Source organism: Bombina bombina, chromosome 3, assembly GCF_027579735.1.
Source record: "Bombina bombina isolate aBomBom1 chromosome 3, aBomBom1.pri, whole genome shotgun sequence".
Taxonomy (NCBI): domain Eukaryota; kingdom Metazoa; phylum Chordata; class Amphibia; order Anura; family Bombinatoridae; genus Bombina; species Bombina bombina.
In genome coordinates, this window is record NC_069501.1 from 961,297,443 (window position 1) to 961,324,310 (window position 26,868).

Consider the following 26,868-nt stretch of genomic DNA (forward strand, 5'->3'; position numbering starts at 1 on the left):
AACTGGTGAATGTGATGTTTTGCTCACCGTGACCAACAGACTGCATGACCACCGGCAGCACCAGCCTAGCCTTGCTGTTTCTTTCATTCCTGCCTCACCTCACGCTGCTTCCCTCTCACTCCGCTCTCACTCTTCTTCCCATGCACGCAGCTTCTGCTGGGACTCTGGGTGGGAGGAAGTGATGAGTCATGAGTGTCAGGGAGCGCCAAGCTGGAGAGGCAGGCCGGATCAATCAATCACTGATCAGTCATCATTAGCAGTGCCAGCAACAAATAGAGAGAGAGCTCAGCCAGCACATGTGAGCAGCCGGAGTCACCGACTGCTCACATGTGCTGAGCTCTCTCTCTTTGTGGTATGATCATATCAATATTTTTTGAGGGGGCACAGCATTCCATTTGGGTGGGCATTGCCCCCAATGCCCCCCCTTGGAGCCGACCCTGGCCCACACCTGTCCATGAAACAACTTTTAAGTCAAATGTCCAATTACTTTTGGTCTCTTGAAAAAGAGGGACTGCATATTAAAGAGCTTTAATTCATAAGCCCTTCCTCTAATATGGATGTGAATACCCCCAAATTACAGATGAGAGACTGCACTTTAAGCCCATATTCATTATTTAACTGTAACTTGAATTTATTTTGGTAAACAGCCGAAATAAGCTTATGAGCTTATAAATGTTTCATCAAAATCAATTTCCTATTTTCTGTCTGTTTATAGATTTTGTGTTAATATTGCTATACTTACATATTTAATATATTTTATGGATATTTGAATTTCAGTTTTTCACTGTACTTTGAAGAGATTTTCTGAAATCCAAACAAAATGTTAATTCCTTTAGTCATATTAAAGGGACATGAAACCCCATTTTTTTCTTTCATGATTTAGATAGAGCAAACAATTTTAAACAACTTTCCAATTTACTTTTGTTATCTAATTTTCTTAGTTCTCTTGGCATCCTTTGTTGAAAAGTAAACTTAGGTATGCTCAGGAACTGGGAGCTAGCTGCTGATTGGTGGCAGCACATATATGCATCTTGTCATTGGCTTACCAATGTGTTCAGCTAGGTCCCAGTAGTGCATTGCTGCTCCTTTAATAAAGGATACCAAAAGAATGAAATACAGTTGATCGTAGAAGTAAAGTGAAAAGTTGCTCAAACATGAATGCTTCATCTGTATAATGAAAGAAAAATGTGGGCTTTAATGTGCTTTGGATTTTTCAATAATTAATTAATGCACATGGACACAAGGAAATTAAGGTCTTATAAGTAATTATATTTGATAAACCTGTTGTTCACGGATTAATTACCAGATAACTCCCATGTGTTGCACTTGGCATTTATATATCTATGTATATTGCTTGAATGAATGCAAAAGAACTTGATATTTTCTCAGTGTTACATTTCTTTCTCTATCTCTTATGTTATGTATTTTGTATAATACTAAATTAAGAGAACCTTTAAAATAAAAAGAAAAAATTTCAATATGCATTCATTCTAAGAATGTAAATCATTTATATACACAGACAAAATGCACAAGATGAAAACAACACAATACACCAATCATTCACAAATGCTATAGTTGGTATGTGATAGTTAATGACACAGCTGAAAGGTAAAGGGTTGGCATAGTATTTCATTATGAGATATAAACTAACTAGCACCCAGTGAATGTGACATATTTATTTAAAGGGAAATTAAATCCAAAAGTTTTCTTTCATGATTTAATTTTAAACAACCTTCCAATTTGCTTTTAAAAAAAATCAAATATTCTTCAATCTCTTGTTATCCTTTGTTAAAAAGCAGTGACAAATGCTCAGGAGCATCCACGTTTTCAGTACTCTATGGCAGCAATTTTGCAAGAATGTTATACATTTGCAAGAATGGTAGATTGCAGCACTTTTTCCTGCCATGTAGTGCTTCAGAAATGTGTACACTTCCTACCTAGGTATCTCTTCAACGAAGAATAACATAAAAACAAAGCAAATTTGGTAATAGCAGTAAAATGGAAACTTTTAAAAAAATTGTGGGTTTTGTGTCCTTTTAATAGTGAGCAAGTATAGTTAGATTTGTAATGTATGATATAATTTAGCAATAGAGTCATCATTTTTATTTAGTTTTGGGAGGTTGAAGCTGAGAGTTTAAGTTAAAAGTTAATATTAAGCAAAAACATAAACACTGCAATTTCCTGGTTTCTTGGCATTTGAGTAAAGTTTTTAAATGTCAATATTATTATTGTTATTTATAGTGTCAACATTTTACTATTCAGGGTTAATTTCATATATGGGGATACAACAGTTCTGGAGCAGAAGAAGATAAAGACTTTGCCCTTGAACATAATTACTTTTATAGATTACTGTTTCTAAAGTATATCACAGGTTGAATGTTCCCAAGACACAGCCCAAAGGAAGAAAATGGAAGACAAAAGGTGAGATTAACAAAAGGCTGGAAAGTGTAAATGTTTAAGGAAACAGCTCTAAAAGGACAGGAGGAATAATGCTGCAGTTAATGTTTGCAAAAAATGTGTGAGACTATGGAGAGAAAATCATAGGAATTTAGAGTGAGAGAAAATAATAGTGTCAATTATAGTCTTACAGACACAATTACCGATAGCAACAACAATTTAGGGAGTGAGTATTGCGGGGAGGGGGAAGTAGAAAAGCGCAGTATAAATGTTTGTAGAGCGTTGTGTAAATCTGTAAGAGGGAGGCAGAATTAATGTTCTCTGTTATTGAATTAGTTTGTGAATAGTTTTTTTTAAATGGAGAACATAGGCAATACTAGTCAAACACTTTTTTTCAGATATAGGAATGTGCAAGCTCTGTAAGTATTACAATATTCAACTATGAACTGTGATAAAAAATATAAATATATAATGTATATATATATATATATATATATATATATATATATATATATATATATATATATATATATATATATATATATATATATATATGTTTGTCTGATGAAGGGGTGAGATCCCCAAAACATCACATCAATTTTTGTGCACATTAGAAAAACTCCAGAGAGTGCATGCCTATTTATATATATATATATATATATACACACTCATATATGCTTAATAGAATTTGAGCCCAGTAACTTGGCACTAAGGGTCCAGTAATCAGAGGTTTATTTGTGTGACATAATTGTTTAAAAGCTGTTTTATAGATGCTTTCATTTGGAGTAATTTTGGGGGAAAAAAGACTTAAAGGGAAACTGAACGCAAATGTTTTCTTTTGTGATTCAGATAGAGCATGCAATTTTAAGCAACTTTCTAATTTACTCCTATTATCAATTTTTCTTCGTTCTCTTGCTATCTTTATTTGAAAAAGAAGGCATCTAAGCTTTTTTATTTGTTCAGTCCTCTGGAAAGCACTTTTATTTATTGGTGGACGAATTTATCCACCAATCAGCAAGAACAACCCAGGTTGTTCACCAAAAATGGGCCGGCATCTAAACTTACATTCTTGCATTTCAAATAAAGATACCAAGAGAATGAAGAAAATTTGACAATAGGAGTAAATTAGAAAGTTGCTTAAAATGTCATGCTCTATCTGAATCAGGAAATAAAAAAAAAAATGGGTTCAGTGTCCCTTTAACTCATGGTAAAGTTGATGTGTAAAGTATAAGTGTAAAGTATAGGTTTTACAAGCTTGAAGAATTACAAAATATTTGCAAGTAACAGTGAATGTAAGCACACAGTAAGCATGTACATTATATTTCTGTTGTACCGTTCATTGCAAGGTAATGATGGTATTTGAGTTTTTTTTTTTTTTTCATTCTCCATATGAAGATGACATTTAACTTTATTTATTTTCTGATATTTTAATATAAGCTCTTATGGAGGTTATCCAGATAAATCCATAAGATTTGGCTGGATAACATCCATAATCAAATATTTAAAAAAATAAAAACAAGACAACCTCTTTAGTTTGAAATATCAAGACACAATTGTGAGATGAGATACACAGTGGGAACAAAGTCTTTATGAATATCACATGCTGGGCTGAGGTGTGAGTAAAAAACCCTGACCACCCCTCTAGAATACCCCTGATCTCCTATGACCAGACACTGAGGACACCATTTGATCTATCCAGTAAGACTATTTTATTATAACAAAACAATTGTTTGTCTAAGTGTTGTGGTTGTAAGTGATGTTTTACAATGTAGCTAGAGGATTTCATTTGATGTGGAAGATATCATGTGTACCTCACACAACTATATACCTAAATATATCTCAGATTAAGCACATGTATGCATGCGCGAAATGCGTCAGGCACTAGGGAGCATCTTACTGCCCATCACAGGCTCTGTTCCAATAAACCTTTGGATCCACAACATACCGGGACTCAGTGTTTCATTTTCCTCACTATATATATCTATCTAAATAGCAGGAATGCCCACTAATGAAACACTGGAAAAGATAGCTTAAGTAATTGTCAAAAAAATTAAAGGGACAGTTTACTCCAGAGCGTGTATTGTTTAAAAAGATAGATAATCCCTTTATTACCCATTTCCCAGTTTTAGATAACTAACACAGTTATATTAATATACTTTTTACCTCTGCGATTATCTTGTATCTATGCTGCTGCAAACTGCCCCCTTATTTCAGTTCTTTTGACAGACTTGAATTTTAGCCAATCAGTGCTGACTCCTAGGTAACTCCACGTGCGTGAGAACAATGTTATCTATATGACACATATGAACTAACGACCTTTAACTGTGACAAACTGTCAAAATGCCCTGAGTTAGGAGATGGCCTTCAAGGCTTTGAACTTAGCATATGAGCCTACCTGGGTTTAGCTTTCAACAAAGAATACCAAAAGAACAAAGAAAATGTGATGATAAAATTAAATCGGAAAGTTGTTTAAAATTGCATGCCCTATCTGAATCATGAAAGTTTAATTTAGACTAGACTGACCCTTTAAAGCATGATCTCTCCTTTAAGGCCCATTAGGATCTTTACAAGTATCTATGAATGTAGGCATTTGTTCGTCATTTACTTTGCAGTAACCAGTCAATTTACTTGTAATAAAGCTGTTATTAGTAAAAAAATTATGTATATACAAACTTATTATTTACATCATTTTTGTTGGGGAGCCTATTAGTAAACTGTACCTTCTAGTATTTGCAAATGTTATAAAGTATAGAACATGCAATTACTTGCCTTATAGGGGACTTTTAGGGTGCCCTTGGCTCTAAAGTGGACCTTAGCACCAACATATAAATAATAAAATTGGGCAATTGACCCCTCTTTTGAAGAATAGAAGCACTTCATTCAAAAGAGTGATTACATGCTGAGGTGGTTATTAGATGATATTGAATAATATTAGATTGGTATAGAAACCTATCTGTTACCAATAGATAGAGGAACATGAGACCCCTTATTTGAAAACAATAACTGCTACCAATCTAATTCTGTATGCATCCAATTGCCAAGTTGGATTATTATAACAATGACAAATACCTAAAAATCATTGGTCCTATTTTGGAGGACCCACTTATAAAAAGACATATCATTAGAAGATCCCTATGTAGGAAGATGAGTCCAAATAATCAAAGGGGTTTTTTATGTCCCTATGGATGTGAAGCATACATCATAGTAATAAGTACGCAACATAATTACTAGCCAACCACTAGCTCTGTTTTGCTCTTGATTTCAGTGGTCACAAATTCTAGTTTTTCTGAGCTCCTGTATATCTAGAATTCTGCTTCTTGTATCTAAACATAAGTAACCACATGAGTCACCCTTTTAAAGCCAATAAACTGTGGTTTATAAAAATCATGTGCTAAACAAGGAACTCTCTACTTTTGCACATATTGCTACTGATATTACTATGTTCAGGCATTATTATTTTTTTGGCCCCTATGGAAAAATTGCTGTTGACATTATATTTTATGAAAATCTATATGGAATGGTTTTTGGAAGATTTTTTTTTAAATTTTATTTAATTTAAACGATTTTTACTATGTTAAGAGAGTTTAATAGCCAAAGGAGTGTGCATACATTGTCAAAATAAGTTTAGTCACCCGGATGTGTAGTCAGAAATTTTTCTAATTTAAAATGGATATGTAATATGTCTCTACCGATTTTCTGCTAAACAATGTAAGATAGTTTAATGTGTCAAAAATAATAAAACACATCTTCCTACATTGTGGTGTTATAGAGTAGCTGATTTGATGTTAAATGTGAAACCATTAAACATCTTTAAAATATTTAGGAAATAATAATGACTCATTTTTTATTGTTCACCATTTACATCATAGTAAATGGCACAAATAATAAATAATTTTCATTTTGTATAATAGCTTTTTCCTATAATTGGGTATTTCTGTAACCAAAAATAGATTTCTAAAAGTATCTAATCTCATAAAAAAATATAATTTGGGGGGGGATTCACAGAAAAAACACGCACAATGAAATGTATGTTTAAAGGAAATATGTTCATAAGTCTAAAAATGGCTTCAGCATTGAGGTTTAAAATGGCTCGGCAGTCAAGAGGTTACAAAAAAAAAAATTGGCACATATGGTGGCCAGTTAGAGGCTTCCAGAAGGGGTTAAGTTTTGTTTAAAATATGCATAAATGAAACATGCATATTTAAAATGACTCCCTGTATTGCAGAATTGGAAATGATGTTTTAAACTGAATGTATCACTCCAATGTCTTTTCAAGCATGGATCAATTGAAAATAACACATGGCGATAATTTTCCTTCATTGCAATATTAACAGCTGATTTACTGACCTTTAAGTAAATTGACCCCTAGTGAGCCTTGTTCATGTACAGATTTAAAGCAAACAAATAAATAAAAAATGATCCACTATGCAGTTGTATTGAATTTGCTTTTAATTACATAAATTGACATACATTCCACTGAATTTTGGTTACATATGGATGATGAAGGGAGAATTAATAATACATTAATGTATATACATAAAGATTTTCCCTAAAACGTAAAATAATGTAATTTAAGATCATAAATAAAATATAATAAAAAACTATAGAAAAATGAATTCATAATTGTGGTTTGTTATGTAATTATGATTCACAATTACAAATTAATTTGAAATGTAATTTAAGGCCATTATTGTTTTACAGAAAATGTATAAAAAATAAATTGTCTTCTCCAGACATGACTCTCTATGACAGCTAGAACTAACATATGTTACATTAAAAAAATCCATATAATGTACTGCAAAACTAAAGAGCAATAACAAATACTGTAGGTTCTATATGAATATAAATATCATATCTCAAGAAAAAAAGAGAATGATTGCATGCATATAAAATTATTAAATTGTTACTTTATTTTTATTTATAATTATCTTATTTTTCCATGGTTCTTAATTAAAATAAATAAATACAAAATATTATATAAGAAAAGCAGAACCAAAAATCATGTGATACATATTTCTTTATTTTATAGTTACATTTATCTAAATATCAGTTGTTTAAAGGGATACTAAACCCAATTTTTTTATTTTATGATTTGGATAGAGCATGCAATTTTAAACAACGTTCTAATTTACTACTAATATCAATTTGTCTTCGTTATCTTAGTATCTTTGAAGAAGCAGGAATGAAAGCTTAGGAGCTGGCCCATTTTAGGTTCAGCACCCTGGATAGTGCTTGTTGATTGGTGGCTACATATATATTTTTTACAGGTAAAAGAGCTGAATTCTTTGGGGTAATGCCCTGCAAAAGGCCCTTTTAAGGGCCATTGGCAGTTTAGTGTAGGCTAGGTTTTTTTTTTATTTTGGGGGGGCTTTTTTATTTTGATAGGGCTATTAGATTAGGAGTAATTAGTTTTAATATTTGATCATTTCTTTTTTATTTTGTGTAATTTGGTGTTTATTATTTTTTGTAATTTAGATAAATGTATTTTGTTAATTTAATTTATTTAATTTTAGTGTAATGTTAGGTTTTAGGGTAAGACAGGTTAGGTTTTATTTTACAGGTAACTTTGTATTGATTTTAACTAGGTAGCTAGTAAATAGTTAATAACTATTTACTAACTAGTCTACCTTGTTAAAATAAATACTAACTTGCCTGTGAAATAAAAATAAAACCTAAAATAGCTACAATGTAACTATTAGTTATATTGTAGCTATCTTAGGGTTTATTTTACAGGTAAGTATTTAGTCTTAAATCGGTATTATTTAGGTAATAATAGTAATTTGTATTTAGATTTATTTTAATTATATTAAAGTTAGGGGTGTTAGGGTTAGGGTTAGACTTAGGGTTAGGTTTAGGGGTTAATATATTTATTTAGTGTTAGTGATGTGGGAGGCCAGAGGTTTATGGGTTAATAACTTTAGTATAGTGGCAGCGACATTGGGGGCAGCAGATTAGGGGTTAATAATTGTAGTTAGGTGGCAACGATTTGGGGGCAGCAGATTAGGGGTTAATAACAGTAATGTAGGTTGCGGCGATGTTAGGGACAGCAGATTAGGGGTTAATAAGTGTATGTAGGTGGCAACGACATTGGGGGCAGCAAATTAGGGGTTAATAATATTTGACTAGTGTTTACGATGCAGGAGTGCAGCAGTTTAGGGGTTAATATGTTTATTATAGTGACGGCGATGTCCAGAGCAGAAGATTAGGGGTTAATAAGTTTATTTTAGTGTTTGCGATGCGGGAGGGCCTCGGTTCAGGGGTTAATAGGTATTTTATGGGTGTTAGTATACTTTGTGACACTTTAGTTATGAGTTTTATGGTACAGCTTTGTAATGTAAAACCCATAACTACTGACTTTCAGTTTACGGTACGGATTTTGTAGTTATGGGCTGTACCGCTCACTTTTTGGCCGGACAGGCAAACTTGTAATACCGGCGCTATGGGAGTCCCATTGATAAAGGACTTTTTAAAAAGTGCAGTAGTTATGTTGCGTGACGGTCAAAAAAGTGCGGTAGTTATGTTGCGTGACGGCCAAAAAAGTGTGCGGTACAGCTGTGCCTACAAGACTCGTAATAGCAGCGGTAGTGAAAAAGCAGCGTTATGAGGCTTTTTCACTCATAAAGCAAAACTCGTAATCTAGCCATATATTTGCTGGAACTTATAAGTACCAATGAGTGAGTGAGTCATTTAATGTTGATTTCAATAGCTTGAATAGAATTTTTTTTTCCTAATTTAAAATGTACATTTCCCCTCATTTCTTTTGTACCAAGAAGATTTCTAAAAAGACAAAATTCAACTTTCATAATTTAGATAGAGCAGGCAATTTTCTTCTGCTATCTAATTTGCTTTTGCTCTTTGCTGTTGAAAAACATGCTTAAAGGGACAGTCTACTCCAACATTTTTATTGTTTAAAAAGATAGATAATCCCGAGCCCTCACCCGACCCTCCCAATCCAAAACCAGAGACATTATAATTAAGCTACATTACTATCATGTCAAGGAAATGATCTTACAAGCGGCAAGACAAGCTAAAACGATCACATATGAAGGTCACAATATCCAAATATATACAGACTTATCCCCCATAACATTGAGAAAGAGGCGTGAAATGAAGCCGATTGTGGAGGCGCTTAACAGAGAGAAATTAAGGTACCGGTGGAACTTTCCCTTTAAGCTGATCTTTACCCACCAGAATACCCTATATTCATGCTCATCTCTGGAAGAAGGACAAATAATTCTGAACAAGTTGGAAATAATGATGGAAGAACCTACGAAGCAGGCCACACAGCAGACAGTGAGAAGAATACCTCAGAGAGAGTGGTCTGTAGTCGCTAAAAAAAGTAATGCAAAAAAATCAAAACCAGCTACATCCTCCAGCGAAGATCAGAATTCCAACAACGAAGAGAATCCTCCTGTTCCATGAGGAAGGTATCCTTCCAAGCCAGGGTGTTAAGGATCAGAATAATAGGAACTTTACCTCCCACTGCTGGACTGATTGTAAGGTATATGTAAAAGGGACATGAGTTCATGAGTTGTAAAGGTAAACTATATAGTCTCTAACCATTGTTTTTTCTTTATTTATTATTTGTCTATATCTACTATTGTTTTCCTGTTTGCTGCTATATTTTCTCCCTCAATATAATATCAGATGATAGAAAGTAAGAAATGTATAAGAAGATTACTCCAGAGTTGAATACTGACCAAAGGGTCAAAAATTACCCAGGTGTAGTTTAAGGCACCCTGTTTGAATGTTATAGTTAATTGTTTTATGTTTTATTGTTTGGTTTTAAAAGTTAAGCTACTACAGTTACGAAAAATAGGTTTATTAATAGACTCCAAATATGAAGGTATCCTCACATCATGCAAAGATTCCACATCTTCAGTCCGATTAGACTACAGGTATACAGGCTTCCCAAATACTATTAAGCTTAGAAATAAAAATAAAAAATGCAGATTAGAGTAATTTCACATAATGCCAGAGGCCTTAATTCCAATATAAAGAGGAAGAAAGCCATTCTAGAGTATAAAGCCCAAAAAGCTAACATAGTGATGATACAGGAAACTCACTTTACCTCCACCACGACACCTAAGTATTGGGATAAACTCTTCCCCACTAAATATCATGCTATCAATAACAAGAAGAAATGTGGTGTTTCCATACTCTTACATGCCTCCCTTAATTTTAAAGAGGAGGAAATAATCTCTGATAGGGAAGGGAGATACCTCATAGTGCGGGGTTTGATACACAATACACCAATCCTGTTAGTGAACATTTATGCCCCTAATGATCATCAAGGGCCATTTTTTACCAAAGTAAGCAAGCTATTGTTATCCTGGAAGAGATATAAAATAATCATGGGGGGGCGACTTTAATATGACTCTAGATGATAAATTAGACAGGATATCAACGGACTCTCAAAAGCACAGAAGACAGACCCCAGATCAGCAAATTTTAAGGGATTTACTACTAGACCACAATTTATTAGACAGCTGGAGAGCAGTAAATAGAGGAGCCCAAGAGTACACCTATTACTCATCAGTACATGGCACACGCTCTAGAATAGACTTAATATTAATAAGTCAAATCATATTACCCCTAGTTACACAGGCTACTATTAGTAGTTGAGTATGGTCAGATCATGACATGATGAGAATAGATTTAGAAGGAGTGTTAAACCCAGGTAGAGTGAGGTCCTGGACCTTGCATCCCAAAATATTCCAAAATGAAGTTTTTAAACACCAAATTGAGCAACATATCAACGAATTCACGAAAATAAATGAGGGCTCTACATCCAACCCAAATATAATATGGAGTGCTCTGAAGGCCTCAATTAGGGGCCTGATTATAGCTGAATCTTCCAAAGTTAAAAAACAATATAATTACACAATAGAACAATTGAGGAAGGAGATCTCCACAATTCGAAAACAGGCACTAAGAAATCCCAAGGGAGGCCCATCTAAAGCATTAAAAAAGAAGAGTGAGGAACTCAATCTGCTACTTGACAAAGAGGCGATTTCCTCATTCAAAGCAATTGATACGAGATACTATACATACGGAAATAAGCCTGACAAATTATTAGCAAATAAATTGAAAGATACAACCAGAGCCTCCACCATTCCACAAATACAGCTGGCAGATGGATCAGTGACCAATGACCCTCGACAGATAGCTAATGAATTTGCCGATTATTACAGTTTACTTTATAATTTGCCACAACCCAAGCTAGGTGTAGATAAACGAAAAGAATTAGATAATTTCCTGGAGAGTAGCACATTAAAAAAAATATCCCAAGAAGATCTTGATTTGCTCAATGCGCCTATCACACCACAGGACGTACACCTAGCTATTAAAGGATTAAAGAGAAATAAAGCCCCAGGCCCGGACGGGTTCCCAGTCTCCATCTATAAGGACCTTCAAAAATCCGTGGTACCACATCTAGTAATTATTTTTAACAATATTATGCAAGGCATAGATATACCACAGGATTTGTTGACTGCGAGGGTGACAGTTATTCCAAAACCGGGGAAATGTAAACAATATTGTCAAAACTATAGGCCAATTTCGCTGATAAATCAGGACCTTAAGCTATTCACCAAAATTTTGGCAAACCGGCTATTCCCATCAAAAATTTAATAAATACTGACCAGGTTGGATTTATAGCTCAGAGAGAGGCTCCAGATAATGTAAGAAAGATAATAGACCTGATAAACCTGGCATCAAATAAAGGAATGCCTTCTCTGTTCCTCTCCCTGGATGCGAAGAAGGCATTCGACAGAATCAATTGGGAGTATATGCTAGCAGTCCTTAATAAGGTAGGAATAAGGGGTTCATTTTACACTGGGTTAAAAAAGTTGTATTCTACCCCAGATGCGTTTATAAGACTGTCCGGGTATCAATCGAAGCAAATAGCAATCAGAAATGGGACTACACAGGGCTGCCCACTGTCTCCATTATTATTCGCATTATGTATTGAACCATTAGCCCAGAGAATTAGGGACAACCCCAACATATCAGGAATTAAGCTAGGTGGTAACGAATACAAAATATCGCTATTTGCGGATGATGTCATCCTCGCAGTCACTAAACCATTGCTTTCCCTCCCAGTAATATATTCAGAGATAGGTAAATTTGGCCTACTATCAGGGTATAAGGTGAACGAGAATAAATGTGAGGCCCTAGATATCCACCTACCTAATCACACGAAAAAACTTCTGGAGATCAACTTTGCCTTCTCCTGGGCAAAAACATCCATCAAATATTTAGGTATTTACCTTACAAGAAATATGCACAATCTTTACAGAGAACATTATAAAGTTATATTTAATCAGGTTAAGACATTGTTGACCAAGTGGGCTAAACATAAACTGTCATTATATGGAAGGATTATGTCCATCAAAATGACGATATTACCTAAAATCCTCTATTTCGCTCTCTCCCAATAAACGTGCCGATATCAGATTTACTAACGATGCAGACGGAAATCCTCAAATTCATATGGCAGGGGAAAAGGGCAAGAATTAATAAGGACACTCTGACCAGACATAAATCAGGGGGTGGAGTGGGGCTTCCAGACCTAAGATCTTATTACTATGCAGCTAGAATGGCCCAAACCATCCAATGGCATAAAACGACAAAGACTCCACAATGGGTTCAACTAGAAACTGATATCATGGAGGTAGGCAAACTAGACAGACTACTATGGGCAGACAAACAAGATAGACCCCAATCTCTAAGGCAATTTGTAGCAATACATCACACTATAACTTTATGGGACAAATTGACCAGAACTCATGCAATTATTAATAATCGATCTCAAGCTACACCCTTAATACCCATCAAGTCAATAATAGGTTCTAATTTGCAGGGAAAATGGGAAAATAAGGGTCTATACCGTATTGCGGACACACTTGTAAATGGTAAGATAATAACTTTTCAGCAGTATGAAGGGCTAGGGGAACCTGATAGAAATCTATGGTTTCAATACCTACAACTCAAATCAAGGGTACAAGAGATATTAGGAAACACAAAGAGAGAACATAACACCACATATGAGTCATTGAGCCTATCTAAAGATTACAGGAGGGGCATAGTTACTATATTATACCCAATTTTTAATGTCAAAGAAAAAGATAAAAAAAACTGTGGCATGGTAAAATGGGAAAGGGATTTAGGCAGATCTTGGTCAGTAGAAACATGGACAGAAAATATTCAGAGAGGTCTTAAATTCTCCCCTAATGCTAACTTAAAAGAAAATTACCTCAAAGTAATACACAGGTGGTACATCTACCCCACTAGAGGGGTTAAAGATGAAGAGCGTGCGCATCATCAATGCTACAGAGGATGTAACAAAGTGGGGACATATCTGCATATGTGGTGGCATTGTGGGGGGGTCAAACGGATATGGGATTACATCTCAAATTACTTAAGCATGCTATTAGAAGCAGATATAGCCCTTTCCCCATAGCAGGCCCTATTACATTTCCCACTAGAAGGACATTTAAAGAGACATTCTAAATTAGTTAATATGATTTGTACTATCACACGAATGTGCATAGCTAGGTATTAGAATACCACTATAATATGTCGAGTGCCACAGCAGGACTCTTAAACACTAAAGACCGTTTCATTGAAATGTGGGAACCTTATATTATGCATATTGAAAGGTCTAGAAGGATAGGAAGGACCGACATATAAAAGGCCAGAGTTAGAGGAAGTAGTATGTGAGAATTGTTTCTATCTGTATGGACTAAGATACTTTGTTGGATACAAAAATACTATTCGGAGTAAAATCCCGATAAGTCTATAATGAATGTGACTTCTTTTTGTTGTACTGTTTTTCTTTTTTTTTTAAATGAACCTACATTGCTTCATGTTTGAAGTTTATTTGTATTATGATGTTTTGATATGAAAAAATCAATAAAAAATATTTAAACAAAAAAAAAGATAGATAATCCCTTATTACTTATTCCCCAGTTTGGAGCAGCCAATATACTTTATACCTCTGTGTTTATCATGTATCTAAGCCTCTTATACACCTGTAGTCATGATATCTACCAATCAAACATCAAATAACCTTTGCTCCCTCTAGTGTACAAGCACAAAAAAAATAAAAACATCCTAATATCTAATACATTCAATCTTACTGACTATAATGAACAGATAAAATTTGCATCCTAGTATATTACAACTAATCACTAAATGCTGATCATTTTATACAAATGCAGTGCTGCAAAGAAAGTTATAGAAAAACAGAAAAATCTAGCTCTTTATTCATTCCTAATGGTTGCATAGAATTCAATTTATAGATCCAAAATGTCTCTCTCCTTTTAAGCAGGAGCTCCCTATTACCACCCATGCGTGGATGGGGAACCATATCTATAATATGAAAATGAAGTTGACTGATATTATGGTCAAATTGCAAAAAAATGTAAGGAGACTGGGGTCCCCTATTCTTGAACCGTATGTTGCTCTTATGTTCATTGATTCTTTCCCTGACCTTGAGGGTGGTCTCACCAATATAGATCCTCCCACATGGACATTTAATCAGATATATTGCATATGTTGTTTTGCAAGTAAAAAAGCCCCTAATCTCATATTTTTTACCTGTAAGAGGATGTGCAAATTGTGAACCCCTGGTCATAGAATTGCAGTTGCCACAATTCAAGCAAGTAAAAGCAACCATTCCTCTTACATGTAAAAAAAAAAACATTGTTGTCCCTTAATACTACCCATATCTGCATGGACTAGATCATCCCTCAGATTTTTCCTTCTCCTATATGCTGGTCTCGATGGAATTTTAAATTTAGCTACCTCAGGGTGGCATGACTGGAGAATTGGCCAATGTTTCTTGACTATATGTACTATTTCCTTATTGAAATCATGACCAACATCAACCTTTTATCTTGTTTTCCCTTTCTCTAAAAATCCTTCCTCTTTCCAGATTGTGCTGTTTCATACTTTAACTTATCCTGTATCAGTTTAATAGGATATCCTCTTGCTATGAACTTTTTATCATCTCATCAAATATTGTTTTCAAATTCTCCTGCACTAACACAATATTATCCACCCTCATCAGTTGACTCCTAGGGAGGGATCTTACTGTATTTCTAGAATGAAAACTTTTATAGTGCAACAGACTATTTTTATCTGTATGCTTCACGTATAAATCTATACAGAGCCTACCATCCTTGAAATGTACAGTAGTTTCCAAGAAACTGATACATTCCTCACTAGCTGTGATGGAAAATTTAATCAAGTTAGTACTCATATTAAGATCTTGTACAAATCTTTCCAAGGTTACAATGTCATCATACCACACCACAAATACATAATCTATGTAGCGCCACCATGTGATTTCATACTTAACGAATGATGCATTTTCATAAATGAATTTTATGAAAAAATTCATTCAGGGCATCAGTGTATTGTGCACTCTTAAGAGTGCACAATACACTGATGCCCAGAATTAAGTTTTTGAACAACTATTGAGGATGATTCTGTATTTTAACTATTTCATGTTTCAAGACACTTTCTTTTTACAGAGACAGGGCACGGCCATGGGTTCCAATGTCACGCCCACATACATAAACATCAATGAAGAGAAATTCGTTTATGAAAATGCATAATTTGTTAAGTATGCAACCACCTGGTGGCGCTACATAGATGATGTATTCGGGGTGTGGTATGGAGACATTGGAACCTTGGAAGATTTTTGCAAGATCTTAATATGAGTACTAATTTGATTTCATTTTCCCTTATAACTAGTGAGGAATGTATTAGTTTCTTGGATACTACTGTACATTTCGAGGATTGATGTACAGATTTATATGCGAAGCATACTGATAAAAATAGTCTATTGCACTTTTAAAGTTTTCATCCTAGAAACAAGGTAAGATGCTTCCCTAGGAGTCAACTAATGAGGGTGAATAGGATTGTGTCAGAGCAGGAAAATTTGAAAACAAGATTTGATGAGATGATAAAAAAAATCACGGCAAGAGGATATCCTATTAAAATGATACAGGATGAGTTAAAGTGTGTAACAGCACAATCTGGAAAGAGGAAGGAAAAAAGGAAAAATGAAAGATAAAAGGTTGATGTTGGTCATGGACCATAATGATTTCAATAAGGAAATAGTACATATAGTCAATAAACAATGACCAATTCTCCAGTCATGCCACCCTGAGGTAGCTAAATTTAAAATTCCACCAAGACCAGCATATAGGAGAAGAAAACAATCTGAGAGATGAGCTAGTTCACAATTTGCACATCCTCTTACAGGTAAAAAATACGAGATTAGGGGCTTTTTTTACTTACAAAACGACATAGTGCCCCATCCACGCAGGGGTGGTAATAGGGAGCTCCTGATTAAAAGGAGAGAGACATTTTGGATCTATAAATTGAATTTGATGAGATGATAAAAAAAATCACGGCAAGAGGATATCCTATTAAAATGATACAGGATGAGTTAAAGTGTGTAACAGCACAATCTGGAAAGAGGAAGGAAAAAAGGAAAAATGAAAGATAAAAGGTTGATGTTGGTCATGGACCATAATGATTTCAATAAGGAAATAGTACATATACTCAATAAACAATGACCAATTCTCCAGTCATGCCACCCTGAGGTAGCTAAATTTAAAATTCCACCAAGACCAGCATATAGGAGAAGAAAACAATCTGAGAGATGAGCTAGTTCACAATTTGCACATCCTCTTACAGGTAAAAAATACGAGATTAGGGGCTTTTTTTACTTACAAAACGACATAGTGCCCCATCCACGCAGGGGTGGTAATAGGGAGCTCCTGATTAAAAGGAGAGAGACATTTTGGATCTATAAATTGAATTCTATGCAACCATTAGGAATAAATAAAGAGCTAGATTTTTCTGTTTTTTTATTACTTTCTTTGCAGTACTGCCTTTGTATAACATGCATTTGTATAAAATGATCAGCATTTAGTGATTATTTGTAATATACTAGGATGTATATTGTATCTGTTGATTGTAGTCAGTAAGATTGAATGTGTTAGATATTAGGATGTTTTTGCTTTTTAAAAGTCACATGCAATATTGTGTTTGTACACTAGAGGGAGCAAAGGTGATATGATCTGTGATTGGCAGACATCATGACTACATGTGTATAAATTACAGCATTACCTATTGCTGATCAAGTATGATTAAGGATCTGATATCTGAAACATTGCTTGTTTTTTATGTTGGTGACCCATTACCTAAAATAGAGGTCTTTTTATCTTAATAAGTGCTGCTAGCTGTTGTTTTTCTGTAATAACTTAGAAACAGGCAGACATTTAAAAGTTTTAAATGTTATAAAGTATATTAATATAACAATATTGTTTGTTCAAAGCCGGGGAATTGTTAGTAAAGGCGTTATCTTTCTTTTTAAACAATAACAATTTTGGTGTTGACTTTCCCTTTAAGTGGGCTCAGGAGCAGCAATGCACTACTGGGACTCTTGTCATTGGCTCACCTGATAGGCTTTGCTAGCTACTAGTAGTGCATTGCTGCTTCTTCAACAAAAGTTAACAAGCGATTGAAGCAAATTTGATAACAGAAATACATTGGAAAGTTTTTTAAAAATGTATGTTCTATCTGAAACATGAAAGAAAAAAGAATGTGGCCTTCATGTCCCTTTAATTCTCTTTCAGATTAACTGGGATAGGAAGGGTCATCCTTATAAAGTGTCACCTAAAGGAGTTTATAGGGTTTAGAAATAATTCAACAAAGGTATTAACTTTCTGAAAGACGGTTTTTACAAATTTGTGAGTACTATTTAGAGTCTATTAGAAATAATGGGGTACACAGTGTATAAGAGGGTACACAATGGAAGACTTTTGTAAATTATCTAAGTAAATTATTATGTAATATTGAATGTATAGGTATAGTAGAATGTATACCCTTTAGAGTAGATAACCTAGTATTTCCTAGATTACAAGTGGCGCACAATCGATAGCACAAGGTGCAATATCCACATTGTGACCTTGCCATAAGAATATTGTGCAATTTGATATTACAAGTAAATGCTAAAAAACAGTTACCAGAGAATATTTCTGTGGCCAACATTTTTTTAGCATGCCCTATACTTTCAATAGAAGTGGTGAGTTATGTATTGCGCTTGAGCACAAAACTTAATAGTGTGGAGACCTAAAGTAGAGTATATTTATGCGTATGTATACTGTATATGTGCATATATGTGTACATATGCATATACACATATGTACATACATGTATCTATCTACACACATACAAATACAGTCACATAGATATACACCTTTGAGCCCAGTCCATCATCTTGTTTTTTTATATATATATATATATATATATATATATATATATATATATATATATATATATATATATATATATATATATATATAATATCATAGTTTCAGTGTTAGTGAAGAAGTTCACTATTTAACCCTTGGTTTAGCACACCTGCTGCGCACCAAGTACGGGGCGATGAGCAGCGGACTGTTGTTAACTAACATTCATCGATCTCGCAGCTATTCGGCTTTTTCACAGCTTTATTTGTATACTGTCACTAAACACCTCCACTATACTAAACTGTTTAACCCCTATCCCGCCACTCCCAGACCCCGCCGCAACTAAATAAAGTTATTAACCCCTATTCTGCCGCTCCCGGAGCCCACTGCAACTCTAATAAACCTATTAACCCCTATTCCGCCGCTCCCGGAGCCCACCGCCATCTACATTATGTTATTAACCCCTAATCTTCCGCTCCCTACACCGCCACCACCTACATTATGTTAGTAACTCCTAATCTGCCGCCCCCTACACTGCCGCCACCTACTTTATGTTATTAACTCCTAATCTGCCGCCCCCTACACCGCCGCCACCTACATTATGTTATTAACTCCTATCCCGCCACTCACGGAGCCCACCGCAACTAAATAAAGTTATTAACCCCTAAACCGCCAGCCCCCCCACATCGCCATAAGCTAAATTAACCTATTAACCCCTAAACCTAACAACCCGCTAACTTTATATTAGATATTACCTCATCCTTATCTTATAATACATTTAAACTTACCTTTAGATTTAAATTAAACTATATTAAACTACTAATTAATCTACCCTAACTATTAGACTAAAATTACATTAAACTATATTAAACTAATAATTAATCTACCCTAACTATTATACTAAAATTACATTAAACTATATTAAATTAATAATGGACCTACCCTAACTGTTATACTAAATTACATTAAACTATATTAAACTAATAATTAATCTACCCTATTAGACTAAATTACATTAAACTACAAATTAAATTAACTATATTATATATTTAAAAACCTAACCCTACTCAAATAATTTAAATCTACACTAAAAAATTACTAAGTTACAAAAAACTAACAACTAAGTTACAAAAAATAACAAACACTAAGTTAAAAAAAAAATAAACACTAAGTTACATAAAATAAAAATGAAATGATCAACAATTTAAACTAATTACACCTAATCTAAGGGCCCTATGAAAATAAAAAATCCCCCTCAAAATAAAACCCCAATAGCCTACAATAAACTACAAATAGCCCTTAAAGGGCCTTTTGCGGGGCATTGCCCCAAAGAAATCAGCTCTTTTACCTGTAAAAAAAAATACAAATACCCCCCAACAGTAAAACCCAAAACCCACACAACCAACCCCCCCAAATAAAACCCTAACTAAAAAAACCTAAGCTCTCCATTGCCCTGAAAAGGACATTTGCATGGGCATTGTCCTTAAAAGGGCATTTAGCTCTATTGCAGCCCAAACCCTAATCTAAAAATAAAACCCAGCCAATAAACCCTTAAAAAATCCTAACACTAAACCCTGAAGATTCACTTACAGTTTTTAAGATCTGACATCCATCCTCCATGAAGCCTGCAGAAGTCTTCATCCAAGCGGCCGGAGTCTTCATCCAAGCCCGCAGAAGCCTTCACCCAGACGGCATCTTCAATCTTCATCCTTCCGGCACGGAATCCAATCAGACAATAGGATTGAGCTCGCATTCTATTGGCTGATTAGATCAGCCAATAGGATGAAAGTTCAATCCTATTGGCTGATTGCAACAGCCAATAGTATTTTTTCAACCTTAATTCCGATTGGCTGATAGAATTCTATCAGCCAATCGTAATCTAAGGGACGCCATCTTGGATGACGTCATTTAAAGGAACCTTCATTCGGGAAGAAGACGTCGTAAGAAGAGGATGCTCCGTGTCGGATGTCTTGAAGATGGAGCCGCTCCACGCTGGACAGATGAAGATGCCGTCTGGGTGAAGACTTCTGCGGGCTTGGATGAAGACTTCGGCCGCTTGGATGAAGACTTCTGCCGGCTTCTTGGAGGATGGATGTCGGATCTTCAAAACTGTAAGTGAATATTCAGGGGTTAGTGTTAAAATTTTTTAAGGGTGTATTCGGTTAGTTAGGGTTTTATTTGTGGGGTTGGTTATGTGGGTGGTGGGTTTTACTGTTGGGGGGGTATTTGTATTTTTTATTTACAGGTAAAAGAGCTGATTTCTTTGGGGCAATGCCCTGCAAAAGGCCCTTTTAAGTGCTATTTGTAGTTTATTGTAGGCAAGGTTTTTTTTTGGGGGGGGTTTCATAGGGCCCTTAGATTAGGTAAATTTTTTTTGCAACTTAGTGTTTGTTATTTTTTGTAATTTAGTTGTTAGTTTTTTGTAACTTAGTAATTTTTTAGTGTAGATTTAAATTATTTGAGTAGGGTTTTAATATAATTTTAGTATAATAGTTAGGGTAAATTAATTATTAGTTTAATATAGTTTAATTTAAATCTAAAGGTAAGTTTAAATTTATTATAAGATAGGGAGTTAATATTTAATGTAAAGTTAGCGAGTTGTTAGGTTTAGGGGTTAATAGTTTAATTTAGTTTATGGCAATGTGGGGGGCTGGCAGTTTAGGGGTTAATAGGTTTAGTAAGTGCTAATGATGTGGGAGGCCAGGGGTTTAGGGGTTAATACATTTATTTAGTTGTGGTGGGCTCTGGGAGTGGCGGGATAGGGGTTAATAACTTTATGTAGGTGGCAGCGGTGTCAGGATGGCAGAATAGGGGTTAATAAGTATAATGTAGGTGTCGGCGGTGTCGATGCAGGAGATTAGGGGTTAATAAGTATAATGTAGGTGGCGGCGGTGGCGGGGAGGCAGATTAGGGGTTAATAAGTATAATGGCAGAAAAAAGAAAGAAGAAAGAAAGAAGAAAAGAGGGCGCCAATAGTGTGATATTGTTTGTTTCACAGCAGAAAATAAAACACAAATATTGCGCTTACCAAAAAAAGTTGCACTGAACTCTGACCAGTGCGATATCGCCTGCTGGCACTTTACTCAGCGGCCAGTACACTGTGTATAGGCATATATCCTCCAGATGCTCTTTATATTTCCGTGGATTCGACTCAAGGATATGTGAACCTTAGAAAGTAGAGAGGGGACTCCACATAGTGTAATATGTCTTTTCAAAAGGATGGAGGAAACATGTATTATGCTTACCAAAGGAATAGGCACTGTTCTGTGACCAGTGCAGTCTCGCCTGCTAGCACCTTATACAGCGGCTAGTATGCTGTGTGTTGGTGTGTCCTCTCTGTTTTTTGGAGTATACGACTCTCTGTGAAAGGTCTTCAGTTGTAGCCGTGCACGTTACTTTGTAATGGAATGTCTGTTGTATTGTTACAACCAAGTATATAATGGTTGTTACTATTTAGGTAGTTTAGGTAGTTTGTAACTTGCTGCTTTATATCTGATGAAACGACCCGTAGCTGGTTGAGAAACGCGTCATTAAAGCCTTTTAAATTTTATCTGGAAGTGGTCCAACTTTTTCCAATTTTTAGTTAGTGCCGTTAAGTTACAAACTACCTAAACTACCTAAATAGTAACAACCATTATATACTTGGTTGTAACAATACAACAGACATTCCATTACAAAGTAACGTGCATGGCTACAACTGAAGACCTTTCACAGAGAGTCGTATACTCCAAAAAACAGAGAGGACACATCAACACACAGCATACTAGCCGCTGTATAAGGTGCTAGCAGGCGAGACTGCACTGGTCACAGAACAGTGCCTATTCCTTTGGTAAGCATAATACATGTTTCCTCCATCCTTTTGAAAAGACATATTACACTATGTGGAGTCCCCTCTCTACTTTCTAAGGTTCACATATCCTTGAGTCGAATCCACGGAAATACAAAGAGCATCTGGAGGATATATGCCTATACACAGTGTACTGGCCGCTGAGTAAAGTGCCAGCAGGCGATATCGCACTGGTCAGAGTTCAGTGCAACTTTTTTTGGTAAGCGCAATATTTGTGTTTTATTTTCTGCTGTGAAACAAACAATATCACACTATTGGCGCCCTCTTTTCTTCTTTCTTTTTTCTGCCACAGTACTACCCCCCCCCCCGCTCTCTGGGACCAAGAGGAGCTGCCCCGCCAGAAATACGTCCGGCGGCAATCTGTTTCTATGGACCAAGACACTGTATATTAACACATTGGGACTTGGTATTATATCTATGATAACTATTACTTTACTTTAGAAGACATATTGTTTTCAGTCTTGTTGCATTTTTTGTTTTTCTATTTGCATATTTGCATGTTTTCAGTCTTGTTGCATCGTTTGTTTTTCTATTTGGGTGCAGAGTTATTTGTCACTCCCACAATTTTTTTTTTCCCGCCCCGATTTTTCAAAACCAACAGCGCCTTTTTGTATCCCCTTCTGGGATACTACAGATTAATAAGTATAATGTATGTGACGTGGTGTCGGGCGGCAGATTAGGGGTGTTTAGACTCGGGGTACATGTTAGGGTGTTAGGTGTAAATGTAAGTTTTATTTTCCCATAGGAATCAATGGGATATCGGGCAGCAGCGAACATGAGCTTTCACTGCTTTCAGACTCCCATTGATTCCTATGGCATCCCCCGCCTCCAGGGCAGCGGATTGAAAACCAGGTACGCTGGGCTGGAATAGTGGCGAGCGTACCTGCTAGGAATTTGTTAACTAGCAAAAGTAGTCAGATAGTGCCGAATTTGCATTCGGAACATATGTAGTGACATATGCATCAATCTGTGTTGGACTGAGACCGGCGGATCGTATGTTACGTCACAGGTTTCTACAATTGCCAGTCTGTAGGCTTTGATAACTAAGGGGAATCAAGCTAACCACAATTACGCTGCGGAATTCCAACGTATTTGCAGTTGACGGCTTGATAAATAGGGGGCTATGGGATAAATAAACTTGTTTTATAATATACTGTGACCATTAAATCTGTATACATAATTTAAGAAGAAGCAAATTCTTTATCTTCCTTTAATTAGTGATCGAATCCTAATGATATGCATATGGGCAAAACCAGTTTCTTGACAATAGCAATATGATTGCAAAGTAATTACTCATTCATTGCTGCTGTATTCCTACATTCATATATCGATAGGAAATTTACATGGTAGCAGACTTATACTCTGTTTACATAAAAGCAAATCTATAATTTTCCCTTGATTTAATAACAGACTCAGCAAGGTTAAAGCATTACCGATCTGTGTAACACAATTTGTTGATGTGATTTAAGTTATTGCATTATGCCTAAGGAAATTAAATATATACACTCACCGGCTTCTTTATTAGGTACACCTGTTCAATTGCTTGGGAACACAGATTGCTAATCAGCCCTGGCAGCAACTCAATGCATTTAGGCATCTAGACATGGTGAAGACGACTTACTAAAGTTCAAACCGAGCATCACAATGGGGAAGAAAGGGGATTTAAGTGACTTTGAATGTGGCATGGTTGTTGGTGCAGAACGGGCTGGTCTGAGTATTTTAAATAGCTGCTGATCTATTGGGATTTTTACGCACAACTATCTTTAGGGTTTACAGAGAATGGTCTGAAAAAGAGAAAATATCCAGTGAGCGGCAGTTGTGTGGACGACAACATCTTGTTGATGTCAGAGGTCAGAGGAGAATGGGCAGACTGGTTTGAGATGAAAGAAAGGCAACAGTAACTCAAATAACCACTCCTTACAACCAAGGTATGCAGAATACGATCTCTGAATGCACAACACGTCGAACCTTGAAGCAGATGGGCTACAGCAGCAGAAGACCACACCGGGTGCAACTACTGTCAACTAAGAACAGGAAACGGAAGCTACAATTCGCACAGGCTCACCAAAATTGGACAATAGAAGATTGGAAAAACGTTGCCTGGTCTGATGAGTCTCGATTTCAGCTGCGACATTCAGGTGTAAGGGTCAAAATTTGGCATCAACAACATGAATGCATGGATTCATCCTGCCTTGTATCAACGGTTCAGGCTGGTGGTGGTGGTGTAATAGTGTGGGGGATATTTTCTTGGCACACTTTGGGCCCCTTAGTACCAATTGAGAATCGTTTAAATGCCACGGCCTACCTGAGTATTGTTGCTGACCATGTCCATCCCTTTATGACTACAGTGTACCCATCTTCTGATGGCTACTTCCAGCAGGATAATGCACCATGTCACAAAGCTCAAATCATCTCAAACTGGTTGCTTGAACATGACAATGAGTTCACTGTACTCAAATGGCCACTATCCAATAGAGCACCTTTGGGATGTGTTGGAACAGGAGATTTGCCATATGAATGTGCAGCCGACAAATCTGCAGCAATTGTGTGATGCTATCATGTAAATATGGACCAAAATCTCTGAGGAATGTTTCTAACACCTTGTTGAATCTATGCCACAAAGAATTAAGTCAGTTCTGAAGGCAAAAGGAGGTCCAACCCGGTACTAGCAAGGTGTACCTAATAAAGTGGCCGGTGAGTGTATATATATTTATATTCAATTATATGTGTGGTTAGTTATTTAGCAGCTTTATATAAAGATAATATAGATACTACCTACGCATGGGGAGCCATAACACTTTATTGTGGACATATATGTGATCCCTATTAATATGAAATAGAGCATAACATAAGTGGTCCCGTGTATAAAATTTGCAACGTGATTCTTCTCCACACAAAAGGTTGCACCTCTTCACCAAACTGAATCTTGCAAGCAAAGCATTACTGATTGCTAGCTCCCGATTGGTGGCTGCACATATATGCCTCTTCTTATTGGCTCATCCAATGTCTTTAGCTAGCTCACAGTTGTTCATTGCCACTTATTCAACAAAGGATACTAAGAGAATGAAGCAAATCTGATTATAGAAGTAAATTAGAAAGTTGTTTAAAATTGCATGCTCTATTGATATCATGAAAGTTTCATTTTGACTTTACTGTCCCTTTAAATGTCATGCATTGTGCTATATTAATAATGTTTAGTAAAACTCGGTATTATCATTTTTTACTGAGAATCCTAAAAATCATAATAATTTAATAAAATCATGCCTATAGCCCAGGTGTTCTGTTAAAGAAAACCCAAATGGGAATTCAGGTGGTTAAAGATGTGTTTTCTCATGGAACTACCATTGCTTAAGTTTTTTTTGAGTATCTATATGAGGTTATGAAAAAGGTCTTTAGAAAAACAGACAAAAATGTTTTTTATTATGGATTGGAAAGGTGTCAAATAAAAAAATAAAAAAATTAAAAACATGTGTAAACCACTTAAAGGGGCGTTAAACTCAAGTGGCGCACAATCAGTAGCGCAGGCTTGTCTTTTGTGAAACATTGAACAATCTGATATTACAAGTGGATGGTTAAATAGTTAAGCAAAACATTTTAAGGCAGGGGAAACATTTTCTAGCGTGCGCTATACTTTTAATGTTAAGTGCAGGGAGCACTATTAGTGTGCTCATTGTGCTCGTATTAACAGTGGTGAATTGTCTTGTGCTCAACGGCAATCTAAAGTACCTTTTTAAAATTTAGCACATTTTTAGACCTGAAGTAAACCATTATTATTATTAATAGTACAGCACAGAACTACTTGAGGAACTGCACCACTTGGCTTAGCGTACCATTGGCTAAGTGCTTGAGCGCTATCCAACATGAATTTTACTGTAGGGCCCTGCAGAAGTGAATGATGTGAGGGAATTATCGCATCCTTGCTTTCCAACATGCAGATTATTTTATCTTGTACTGTGAGAACACATATAGAGGCACTGTTGAATGTGCTTGAGCAGTGTTAGCACACACTACTGCTAATATTTTTATGGTCCATCCACTTGTAATCTAGCCCTAAATGCTTAAAGGGACACTGAACCCAAATTTTTTCTTTCGTGATTCAGATAGAGCATGCAATTTTAAGCAACTTTCAAATTTACTCCTATTATCAATTTTTCTTTGTTCACTTGCTATCTTTCGGCTAGATTTGGAGTTTTGTCGGTAACGACCCGAAAAGCTAACGCCGGCTTTTTTCTAGCCGCACCATAAAAATAACTCTGGTATTGAGAGTCCACATAAAGGCTGTGTTAGGCTCCAAAAAAGGAGCGTAGAGCATATTTAACGCAGCTTCAACTCTCGATACCAGAGTTGCTT

The 26,868-nt window shown here is 35.6% G+C and overlaps 1 protein-coding gene across 1 annotated transcript in view; it reads right to left on the reverse strand.

Annotated features, from left to right (window-relative positions):
• Window positions 1–26,868, reverse strand: part of HTR2A (5-hydroxytryptamine receptor 2A) — a 158,952-nt gene that overhangs the window by 77,996 nt on the left and 54,088 nt on the right. The gene's annotated exons all lie outside the window — the stretch shown is intronic.